The sequence below is a fragment of the Delphinapterus leucas genome, chromosome 1 (assembly GCF_059928025.1).
Source record: "Delphinapterus leucas isolate spDelLeu-1000000601 "Yukka" chromosome 1, BTC_Dleu_Yukka2, whole genome shotgun sequence".
Lineage (NCBI taxonomy): Eukaryota > Metazoa > Chordata > Mammalia > Artiodactyla > Monodontidae > Delphinapterus > Delphinapterus leucas.
Window position 1 is genome coordinate 90,090,908 of NC_143129.1, and position 12,550 is coordinate 90,103,457.

Sequence of the window (12,550 nt, forward strand, 5' to 3'; positions counted from 1 at the left end):
ATTAAGGCTTTTATGGGTTAAAAATTATAATAAATGTAATTAAAGCTACTAAAAATAAGGGAAACATTTCAGTATGCCAGGAAGGTAAGATGTGTGTTTTTAGTAAAAGAAAGTGTGAAAAATGGAATTACATTTTTGTCAAAGGAAAAAAAGGGTAATTTGTATCCTAGAGGTTGCAGTTTCTGGATGGAAAGATAAGGGAAAAACTAATATGGATACAGAAAATTATGGAATGTTTGAAAAAAAAGAGAGCGAGCCCTGAAAAAGGAGTTTTACGCGTGGTCAAGCTGGGATCAGATTAAATAAATCAGGTAAATGGATTTAAAAAAAAAATCAAAACTAGGCAGCTGCAGGACTAGATTTGGTTTCTTTCTGTTAAAAGAACAAAGGTTTCTTGGAATGCTGCTTTTTATAACATTGTGTGAATTTCCTTGCTTTTAAGTAATCTGTACTTGCTTTTGAAGTCTTTTGTCACTTTGGTTAAGTGAATAAATATTCACAATGACCTATGATCCTATTTGACCAAGTATTTTGAAACTCTGATATTTGACACACATCCTATCAAATTCTAATTAAAGTTCTTTTGACCTCCAGCTAACTTTGGGAAGTTTCAGAGGGTCCCTAAGGCATCTCAGAGAGAAATAGTAAACAAGGATTATTTGACATGTTAAATTACACAGGAAGCATTGTTAAGTGAGTGATAAGCCACCTCAGATTATACTGTATGGGTAAATGTTTTTAATATAGACATTCTAGAAATTATTTAAAGTTTCTGAAATTTGGATATGTCCTGCTATGTTGTCAGTCATAATTCTAGTTGTTATCTTAAAATATATGTCACAGCAAGTTGGTCGAGCTTCTTGTCAAAAACATTGTAATCAGATTTTTAACCTTGCCTTTTTAAGTCTTTTGTCATTCATAGACAGTTAAGCTGATGCTTTGCAAAAATGCTTATCTTCAAGAAGGTTCATTGAAAGGACTTTGACAAGCACAGGTTTCTGATAACTTTCAGATCATACTGCTGAAGTGGGTAAGAAATTTAAAAAGTCTAATGGAAACTGATTTCATAAAACTGTTAGCAAAAAGGATTAATTACATGGGATTGGATAAGCTGATCAATGTGGTTATAACTTTTTGGTTTTGTCTGAAATATTACTGGCTTTTAATCTGTGTTTCAGATGTAGGGAGACTTCCCCCTTAAGCATATTATTATTTGTAGCAACTTGATAAATTATACCTCTGTAAGTAGAATTAAACATTTGTCTTTTCTCTCTACCTGATCCCTCTCCAGAAACTGGAAAGTCTTAGGTTCCCAGCAGCTTTATCAGGTAAGTAAGGCCACCTCCTAACAGGTGCAAGATCTCGGAGAGGAATTCACCCAAATCTGTAAGGCGAAATCTGTGACAAGCCCTTGGTGTGGCTTTCTTGGCCTTGAAGGGCCGTTTAAGAGTTCAGTCTGAGATTTCTTATGAAAAGTTCCACCACAGCCAGTTTAAAAGAGCCTATGTATCAATTAACCAGACTTATTTTGCAAACAAGTTAGTCCTAACTCGGCCATATTGGTAAAAATGAGGGTAATTTCAGAGAGAAAAAGATTGTTTCAATGGACATTACACTCTGGTTTTGTTAATAGTTGTCATGTGGAATCTGAATCTATGTCAATGAACTTTCATACTCAGTTACATGAAAATCTATTATCTTGCACGTTGAGTAGATCTTTTACTCATGAATGATTTTTTAGCAGCATGTATTGGCCACTTGGAAAATATTGGCTTTGTGAATTGTGCAGATTTTCTAAATGTTGGTACATTTCATTTTACAGTATCAAAAAATCATGTTCATTCCATTACAACCAATTTCATTTGATAGCTTCCTGATACTTAAGACTTTTCTAACACAAGGTTGAGGAAATAAGTTTGCCAAAATTCTAATTTGCTTGAGAGTGAAAATTTTGTCAGACTACAAATTCTGTTTTCATTGAAAGGACAGTTTCACTTGTTCATTTTCAAAAATTTGTCTTCCATCTACTCAATTCTGAATAATTATGGCTTGTCAATCAGTCAGTCTTTCAAATAAAAATGATTCCATGAAAAAGTGGCTAGTTCAGCTTGCAACTCAATAACCACACAAGTGCTTTGCCTGGAGACAACCTTCTCACTTCAGGAAGCAGCAGAAGTGCTTTTTGGATACTTCCCATTTTGACAAATAGAATTTTAAGAAGTGTGTATTTCAGGGTCAAGATTTAATTAATTCTTACTCTTTCAAACAAGATATTCCTTTAATTTGATTTTTTTTTTTTTTTCCGGTACGCAGGCCTCTCACTGCTGTGGCCTCTCCCTTTGCAGAGCACAGGCTCCGGACGCGCAGGCTCAGCGGCCATGGCTCATGGGCCCGCCGCTCCGCGGCATGTGGGATCCTCCCGGACCGGGGCATGAACCCATGTACCCTGCATTGGCAGGCAGACTCTCAACCACTGCGCCACCAGGGAAGCCCTAATTTGATTTTTTAATTGAAGTATAGGTAGCTTACAATATTGTTAGTTTCAGGTGTAAAGCAAAGTGATTCAGTTACATATATTTTCAGATTTTCCATTACAGGTTATTATTACAACATAGTAACTATAGTTCCCTGTGTTACACAGTAAATCCTTGTTGCTTTTCTATTTTATGTATAGTAGTATGTACCTGTTAACTCCATACTCCTAATTTATCTCTCCTCCTCCTCCCTTTCCCCCTTTGGTAACCATAAGTTTGTTTTCTATCTGTGAGTTTGTTTCGTATATAGATTCATTTGTATTATTTTTTTAGATTCCACATATAAGTAATATCATATATTTGTCTTTCTATGACTTACTCCACTTAGTATGATATTCTCTAGGTCCATCCATGTTGCTGCAAATGGCAGCATTTCATTTTTTTTTATGGTAGAGTAATATTTCATTGTATATATACCACATCTTCTTAAACCAATTTTCTGTTGATGGGCATTTGGGTTGTTTCCATGTCTTGGCTATTGTAAATAGTGCTGCTATAAACATTGGGGTGCATGTATCTTTTGGAATTAGGGTTTCTTTTCTGGATACATGCCCAGGAGTGGGATTGCTGGATCATGTGGTAGCTCTATTTTTAGTTTAAGAAAACTCAATACTGTTTTCCATAGTGGCTGCATCAATTTACACTCCCCCCAACAGTGTAGGAAGGTTCCCTTTTCTCCATAACCTCTCCAGCGTTTTTTACTTGTAGACTTACTAATGATAGCCATTCTGATTAGTGTGAGGTAATACCTTGCTGTAGTTTTGATTTGCATTTCTCTAATAGAGATGTTGAGCATCTTTTCATGTGCCTGTTGGCCATCTGTATGTCTTCTTTGGAGAAGTGTATATTTAGGTCTTCTGCCCATTTTTTGATTGGGTTGGTTTTTTGTTGTTGTTATTGAGTTGTATGAACTGTTTGTATATTTTGGAAATTAATCCCTTGTCATTTGCATCATTTACAAATATTTCCTCCCAGTCTGTAGGTTGTCTTTTCATTTTGTTGATGGTTTCCTTTGCTGTGCAAAAGTTTCTAAGTTTGATTAGGTCCCCATTTTTTTTTTAAAGTGGGCCAATTTTATTTATTTATTTTTGGCCACACTGTGCAGCTTGTGGGATTTTAGCTCCCCAGCCAGGGATGAAACCCAGGTCCTCAGCAGTGAGAGCACGGAGTCCTAACCACTGGACCACCAGAGAATTCCCTCCAGTTGTTTATTTTTGCTTTTATTTCTTTTGCCTTGGGAGACTGATCTAAGAAAATGTCGCTACAATTTATGTCTGAATGTTTTGCCTATGTTTTGCTTATGTTCCCTTCTAGGAGTTTAATGGTGTCACATCTTACATTTAGCTCTTTAAACCATTTTGAGTTTAGTTTTGTATGTGGTATGAGGAGTGTTCTAATTTCATTTCTTTACACGTAGCTGTCCAGCTTTCCCAACAGCACTTGAAGAGATTGTCTTTTCTTTACTATCTATCTACTATATATTCTTGTCTTCTTTGTCAAAGATTAATTGACCATAGGTGTATGGGTTTATTTCTAGGCTCTCTGTTCTGTTCCATTGATCTATTTCTCTGTTTTTGTGCCAATACCATTCTGTTTTGATTACTGTAGCTTTGTATTATTGTCTGAGGTCTGGGATGGTTATGCTTCCAGCTTTCTTCTTTTTCCTTAGGATTGCTTTAGTAGTTTTGGGTTTTGTGATTACAAACAAATTTTAGGATTATTTGTTCCAGTTCTGTGAAACATGTCACAGGTATTTTGACAGGGATGCCATTAAATCTATAGATTGCTTTGGGTAGTATGGCTATTTTAACAATATTAATTCTTCCAATCCAAGAGGATGGCATATCTTTCCTTGTCTTTGAGTCATGTTCATTTTCCTTTATCAGTTTTTTGTAGTTTTCAGTATAGGCCTTTCACCTCCTTAATTAAGTTTAGTCCTAATTTTTTTTGGACTGATTTTAAACAGCATTGTGTTTTTTTTGTTTTTTGTTTTTGTTTTTCACTTTCTCTTTCTGATACTTCATCGTTACTGTAAGGAAATGCAACAGATTTCTGTGTATTAATCTTGTATCCTGATACCTTGATGAATTTATTATTTCTAATAGTTTTTGTGTGGAATCTTTAGGGTTCTCTATATTAGAGTATCATGTCATTTGCAAGTAGTGACAGTTTTACCTCTTCCCTTCCAATTTAGATACCTTTTACTTCTTGTCTTTTGTGGCTAGGACTTCCAATACTATGTTTAATAGAAGTGGTGAGAGTGGGAGTCCTTGTCTTGTTCCAGATTTTAGTGGGAAGGCTTTCAGCTTTTCACCATTGAGTATTATGTTGGCTGTGGGTTTGTCGGGAATGGTTTATTTTGTTGATATATGTTCCCTTTATGCCCACTGTGGTAAGAGTTATGAATGGATGTTGAATTTTGTCAGAAGCTTTTTCTGTACCTGTTGAGATGATCATGTGTTTTTTGTCTTTTCTTTTGTTAATGTGGTGTATCACATTGATTAATTTGTGTATGCTGAACCATCCTTGTGACCCTGGGATGAATCCAATTTGATCATGGTGTATGATCTTTTTTATGTGTTGTTAGATTTGGTTTGCTAATATTTTGTTGAGGATTTTTGCTTCTATATTCGAAGATATTGGCCTTTAATTTTCTTTTTTGGTAATGTCTTGTCTGGTTTTGGTATCAGGGTGATGGTGGCTTCATAGAATGACTTTGAGAATGTTTCCTCCTCTTCAATCTTTTGGAAAAGCTTGGAAGAGTTTGAGAAGGATAGGTATAAGTTTTTCTTTGTAAGTTTGGTATAATTCCCCAATGAATCCCTCTGGTCCTGGACTTTTGTTTGCAGAGGTCTTTGTTGTTGTTGTTTTGTTTTAAATTACAGATTCTATTTCACTTCTAGTGATTGGTTTGTTTGAGTTATTTCTTCTTGATTCAGTTTTGGCAGGCTGTATGTTTCTAGAAACTTGTCCATTTCTAAATTGTTCAGTTTGTTGGCATATAATTGTTTATAATATTCTCTCATGATTTTTTGAATGTCTGCGGTATCAGTTATTTCTCCTCTTTTATTTCTTATTTTGTTTACATGGGGTCCTCCCTCTTTTCTTCTTGGTGAGCCTGGCCAGAGGTTTGTCAATTTTTTTCCCCTTTCAAAGACCAGCTCTTGGTTTTATTGATTTTTTGATTTTATTGTTTTTTAATCTCTATTTCCTCTCTGATCTTTATTATTTCTTTCCTTCTGCTGACTTTAGGTTTTGTTTCTTCTTTTTCTAATTCTTTTAGGTGGTAAGTTAGGTTGTTTTAGATTTTTCTTGTTTTTTTGAGAAAAGCTTGTATTGCTGTGCAATTCCCTCTAAGGACTGCTTCTGCTGCATTTCATAGATTTTGTATGGTTATGTTTTCATTGTCATTTGTCTCAAAGTATTTTTAAATTTCCTCTTTGATTTAATCGTTGATCCATTGGGTTTTTAGTAGCATGTTGTTTAGTCTCCATGTAATTGTTTTTTTCTCGTTTCTCTTTCTGTGGTTGATTTCTAGTTTCACACTGTTGTGGTCAGAAAAGATGCTTGAAATAATTTCTATCCTCTTAAATTTGTTGATGCTTGTTTTGTGTCCTATTTTGTGGTCTATCCTAGAGAATGTTCCATGTGAACTTGAAAAGAATGTGTATTCTGTTTTCTTCTTTGGAAAATATATCAATTAAGTCTAACTGTTATATTGTATCATTTAGGATCTCTGTTGCCTTATCTTCTGTCTGGAAGGTCTGTTCACTGATGTCAGTGAGGTGTTGGAGTCTCCTACTATTATTGTATTCCCAATTTCTCCGTTTATTTCTATTAATTTTTTTTATATACTTAGGTGCTCCTGTATTGGGTACATATATGTTAATGAGTATAATAGCCTCTTCTTGTGTTGATCCTTTTTATCATTATATAGTGTCCTTTATCTTTCTTTATGGCCTTTGTTTTAAAGTCTATTTTGTCTGATACAAGTATTACTAACCCTGCTTTCTTGTCATTTCCATTTGCATGAAATATCTTTTTCCATCCCCTCACTTTCTATCTGTGAGTATCCTTTGCCTACAAGTTGGTCTCTTGTAGGCAGCATATTGTAGGCTCTTGTTTTGTTACCCAATCTGCCACCCTGTCTTTTGACTGGAGCATTTAGTCCATTGACATTTAAGGTAATTTTTGATAGATATGTATTTATTGCCATTTTAAACCTTGTTTTCCAGTTGATTGTGTTTCTTTGTTCCTTTTCTTTTCATTTTTCCTTTTGTGGTTTGATGGTTTTCTTTTGTATTATGCTTGTGTTTTCTTTCTTTTTGTGAATCTATTTTGTGCTTTTGACTTGTGGTTACCCTGTTTTTCAAATATGTTAACCCATTACTATATGTACTTGCTTTAGACTGGTAGTCATGTAGGCTCAAACACATTCTAAAAAGAAAAATCTACATTTTCTTACTTCCCCCCAACATTTATGATTTTGGTGTCCTCTTTTACATCTTCATGTTTATCCTTTTGTTGTTCATTAGTTATCACTTTAACAAAAAAAAAATTTTTTTTTTTAACCTGAGTACTGGCTTAAGTGATTTACTTTCCAGATGTGATTTCTGTTTCCTATAGATTCTTGCTTCTTTTCTATTTAGAGAAGATCTTTCAATATTTCTTTTTGGATAGGTTTAGTATTGCTGTCTTTTTAAAGTTTTTGTGTATCTGAGAAATTCTTTATCTCTCCTTCCATTCTAAATGATAATCTTGCTGGGTAGAGTATCCTAGGTTGCAGGTTTTTCCTTTCAGGACTTTGAATATACTTTGCCACTCCCTTCTGGCCTGCAACGTTTCTGTAGAGAAATCAGCTGATAGCTTTGTGGGAGTTCCCTTGTAATTAACTCTTTGTTTTTCTCTTGCTGCCTTTAGAATCCTCTCTATAACTTTTGCCATTTTAGTTATAATGTCTTGGTGTAGGTCAGTTTGGGTTCACTTGTTTGGGACCCTCTGTGCTTCCTGTACCTGGATCTCTCTTTTCTCCTTTAGGTTTGGAAAGTTTTCAGCCATAATTTCTTCTTTCTTTTTTTTTTTTGGCCATACCGCTGTGCAGCTTGTGGGCTCTCAGTTCCCCGATAAGGTAATGAACCCAGGCTGCAGCAGTGAAACCCCAGGATCCTTACCACTACACCACCAGGGAACTCCCCATAATTTCTTCAGATACATTTTCAACCGTCTTTTCTCTTTCTTCTCCTTCTGGTATGCCTATTATGCATAGATTGGCACACTTTATATTATCCTGTAGGTCTCATACGTTGCTTTCATTTTTCTTTCTGTCTGCTGTTCTGATTGGGTGATTTCCATTATTCTATCTTCCAGATCACTCATTCATTCTTCTGCATTATTCAGTTTGCTGTTTATTGCCTTTTTTTTTTTTTTTTGGCTGCATGGCTTGTGGGATCTTAGTTCCCTGACCAAGGATCAAACTTGTGTCCCCTACAGTGTAAGCATTGAGTTCTAACCACTGGACCGCCAGGAAATTCCCTGCTGTCTATTGCCTTTAACTCAGCTTTTGTCTCAGCAAATGGGTTTTCTAACTTTAATTGGCTCTTCTTTATAGTTTCTAGTTCCTTTTTACAGTGATCTACATTTCTATTGATAGCCTTTCTTAATTCCTTCTGTATTTTTATTACCTCCTTTTTGAACTTGGGGTCTAGTAGACTGGAGAGGTCTGTTTCATTGTTTGTTCTTTCAGGGGAATTCTCTTGATTTTTTTTTTTTTTTTTTTGCGGTACGCGGGCCTCTCACTGTTGTGGCCTCTCCCGTTGCGGAGCACAGGCTCCGGACGCGCAGGCTCAGCAGCCATGGCTCACGGGCCCAGCCACGCTGTGGCATGTGGGATCTTCCCGGACCGGGGCACAAACCCATGTCCCCTGCATCGGCAGGCGGACTCTCAACCACTGTGCCACCAGGGAAGCCCCTCTTGATCTTTTAATTGAGAGTGATTCCTCTGCTTCTTCATTTTACTTGTATTTCTCAGGCTGTATGAATTCAGGAGAAACAATTATCTACTGTGGTCTTGAAAGGCTGATTTTATGTGGGCACATCCCTGTGTAGTCTCCATGAGTCTAATATTTTTGGTGTGAAGGCTGTTTTTATTATGGATGCCTGCCACATCTTTCCTCAGTGTGCGCTGGCCATTATCCCCTTGATAGGGTGTGTGATTGGTGCTGTGGTGACCAAAGCCTACACTGGATGTTGAGTGGGGCCTCCTCTTTTCTCTGTGGTTGTCACAGCCCTGTCAGGGACAGGGTCTGCTCCCTAGTTGTTGGGGTAGAAACCCCCGATCTGTTCCTGAGCTGCAGTGTGAGGTAGGTGGGACTGGAGCACTTCCACTGGGAGAGGAGCCACTGAGTATTCCTCCTCAGGAGCTGTCCACTGGGAAGTGTGCTCTGGTGTCACCTGTCACCTGTTGGGTGGACTGAAAGTACACTGTTGTTGGCACTGCCCTCAGCCTCACCTCAACCATGGGATGCAGACAGTCAACCTGTGTGTCCCTCAGGCGCTGTGTTCAAAGCCACCAGCGCAGATCCATTGGCACAGATCCGTTAGAGTCAGGCATCTTCAGTGTGCATCTTTCACCCTGAAGTGAGTCTATTGTAGGCAACATATTGTAGGTTCTTGTTTTTTTAACCCAATCTGCCACTCCATGGTCTTTTGATCAGAGTATTTCTTTTTTTAAAATAAATTTATTTATGTATTTATTTATTTTGGACTGTGTTGGGTCTTCATTGCTGTGTGCGGGCTTTTTCTAGTTGTGGCGAGCAGGAGCTACTCTTTGTTGCGGTGCGTGGGCTTCTCATTGCAGTGGCTTGTCTTTGTTGCAGAGCATGGGCTCTAGGTGTGCGGGCTTCAGTAGCTGTAGCACGCGGGCTCAGTAATTGTGGTTCGCGGGTTCTAGAGCGCAGGCTCAGTAGTTGTGGCTCCCAGGCTTAGCTGATCCATGGCATGTGAGATCTTCCCAGACCAGGGCTCGAACCCGTGTCCCCTGCATTGGCAGGTGGATTCTCAACCACCAGAGAAGTCCCAGAGTATTTCATCCATTGACATTTAAAGTAATTATTGATAGGTATGAACTTATTACCATTTTAAACCTTGTTTTCCAGTTGACTTTGTAGTTTTTCTGTGTTCAGTATTTCTTTTTTGCTTTTCCTTTTGTGGTTTCCTTTTGAAGTATGCTTGATTCCTTTCTTTTTTGTTTTTGTGAATCTATTGTATGCTTTTGATTCATGGTTACCCTGGTTTTCAAGTATGTTGATTCATTACTATATGTACTTGCTTTAGACTGATAGTCATACAAGTTCAGACAGATTCTAAAAGATCTACATAATTTTACTCCCCTCCCCCATATTTTGTGATTTTATTGTCTTATTTTACATCTTCATGTTTATCACTTTACTGTTAATTAGAATTATAATCGCTTTTACAAAATTTTTTTGATTGTTTCTTAATCTATGTCCTGGCTTATTTTAGTGATCTTCAATCCTTATATATGTTTCCTTTTCCTATTTTTATTTTCCCTCTCCTATAGATTTTTGCTTTTTTTTCTATTTAGAGAAAAACTCTCAGTTTTTTTTTTTTTTTTAGTGTATTTTTCAGGGTAAGTTTAGCATTGCTGAATTCTTTTGGTTTCTGCATGTCTGTGAAATTCTCTCTCTCTCCTTCTTCTAAATAATAATCTTGCTTGACAGAGTATCCTAGGTTGCAGGTTTTTCCCTTTCAGGACTTTGGATATATCATCCCACTCCCTTCTGGCCTGCAATGTTCCTTCAGAGAAATTTTCTGATAGCCTTATGTGGTTCCCTTTTACATGACTCTTTGTTTTTCCCTTGCTGCCTTTAGAATCTTATCTTTAATTCTTTACATCTTAATTATATGTCTTGGTGTGGGTCTGTTTGGGTTCATCTTGTTTGGTACCCTCTGTGCTTCCTGTACCTGGATATCTATTTCCTTCTCCAAGTTTGGGCAGTTTTCAGCCATAATTTCTTCAAATACATTTTTGGTCTCTTTTTTTCTCTTTTCTCCTACTGGAACCCCTATTATGCATAGGTAGGCATGCTTTATATTATCCCATAGATCTCGTGTGTTCCTTTCTTTTTTTTTTTTTATTTGTCTTTCTGTTTGCTCTTCCGACTGGGTGATTTCTATTATTCTACTTTCCAGATCACTTATTTTTCTGTGTCATTTAGTCTGCTATTCATTGCTTCTAGATTGGTTCATCTTTATAATTTCTAGTTCCTTATTACAGTGATCTGCATTTCTATCAATAAAGTCTTCTTAATTCCTTTAGCATTTCCATTACCTCCTTTTTGAACTCAGGTTCTGGTAGACTGGTGAGGTCTGTTTCATTATTTGTTCTTTTAGGGGATTTATTTTGTATTTTTAATTGGGAATAGTTACTCTGCTTTTTCATTTTAGTTAACTTTCTGCATCTATGAATTTAGGAGAGAGTGACATCTACTATGGTCTTGAAGGGCTGTTTTTAGGGGAGCATCCCTGTGTAGACTCTAAGTCCAATATTTTTGGTGTGAAGGCTGGTTTTAGTATGGCTTCTAGCCATGTCTTTCCTCAGAGTGTGCTGGCCATTGTCCCCTTGATAGGGATTGTGATTGGTGTTGGGGTGTTCAGAGCCTGCACTTGGTGTCAGGCAGGGTCTTTTCCTTATGCTATTGTTATCACCACCCTGTCAGGGGTGGGGTCTGATCTCCAGTTGTTGGAGTAGAAGTCCTGATGGTTGAGTTTTATCAGACTTTGTTGCACTGGAGTGTGTGCCCTGCCCCAAAGCTGGTGACTGCTGAATCAAGTGATGCCCACGTGGTCATAGTAAACCTCTGTGGTGCCGATGCAGGTGTCTGCAGTTCTGTCCCAAAGCAGCCCAAGTCGTGTGCCTTTCTCCCTTGTGTTCAACCCAGACCTTGTGCTAGGCTGTGGTGTGGAATAGGCAGGGGCTGGGGGCCAGGGTGCTGTGGTTGCAGGAATTGAAGTGGCTGTGCTGCTGCCTGGGACCTGGGCTGCCTCTGTGCCAGATCTCTCCCAGAACCTGTATGCACCAGTTTCGGCTCCAAGATGTGGTGTGGAGTGAATGGAGCTATAGCACTCCTGCAGGGAAGTGAACCACTGAGTACTCCTGCCCAGGGCCTGCCTGCCTGAGCCTCAGTGCCCAGCTGCTGTGCAAATCTGTCGTGCCACCCAGTGCATGCACCAAAGCAACCCACTATGGTTGGAATTCCCCTGCCTTGTACACTTTGACAATGAGCTCCATGGCTGCCCCTGCTGCGTGAGCACTGACAGTTGGCTCCGTGGGTCCCCCTTGACCACATTCCAGGCCCTCCAGGCTGTCTCTGCACAGCTAGATCAAGTTCCCTCCCAGGAACTGCCTGCCTAAGATTCAGTGCTTGGCTGCTGTGCATATATGTGGCACCGCCTGGTGCATGTGTTGACAGTGTCTTCCCAGTTTGATCTGCTGCCCCTGTGTGTGCACTGACTATGGTCTCTGTGGTTTGGACTGAATCACACCCTGGCACATCCCAGTCTGTCTCTGAGTACCTAGACCGAATCTCTGCCCTGATCTTGTGCTAGGCTGCAGTGTGGAGGGAGTGGTCTGAGGTATTCACCCCTTTGGTTTGGGAAGTATGGCGGGGTGGCAGCCACCAGTGCACTGATTGTTAACAAGCCAGCACTTGCGCACTCCTGATGAGTAAAGTCTAGGCCCTCTATCTGTCCCAGTGGATTTCCCAGCAGGCAAGGGGTTTCCCAGGGTGAAGTTCTGCCCATGTGAACCTTCTTTCCTTTACAGATCCCTCCCAGGGGTGCCAGTCCCATTCTGACGCCTTTTCCCCCTCATCCTACCTGGTTATGTGGATATCCTTCTTGCAGCTTTGGTTTGAGAGGATATCTTCTGTCGGTTTCCAGTTGGTTTTCAGTGAAAATTGTTCCCCATGTAGATGTATTTTTGATGTGTTTGTAGG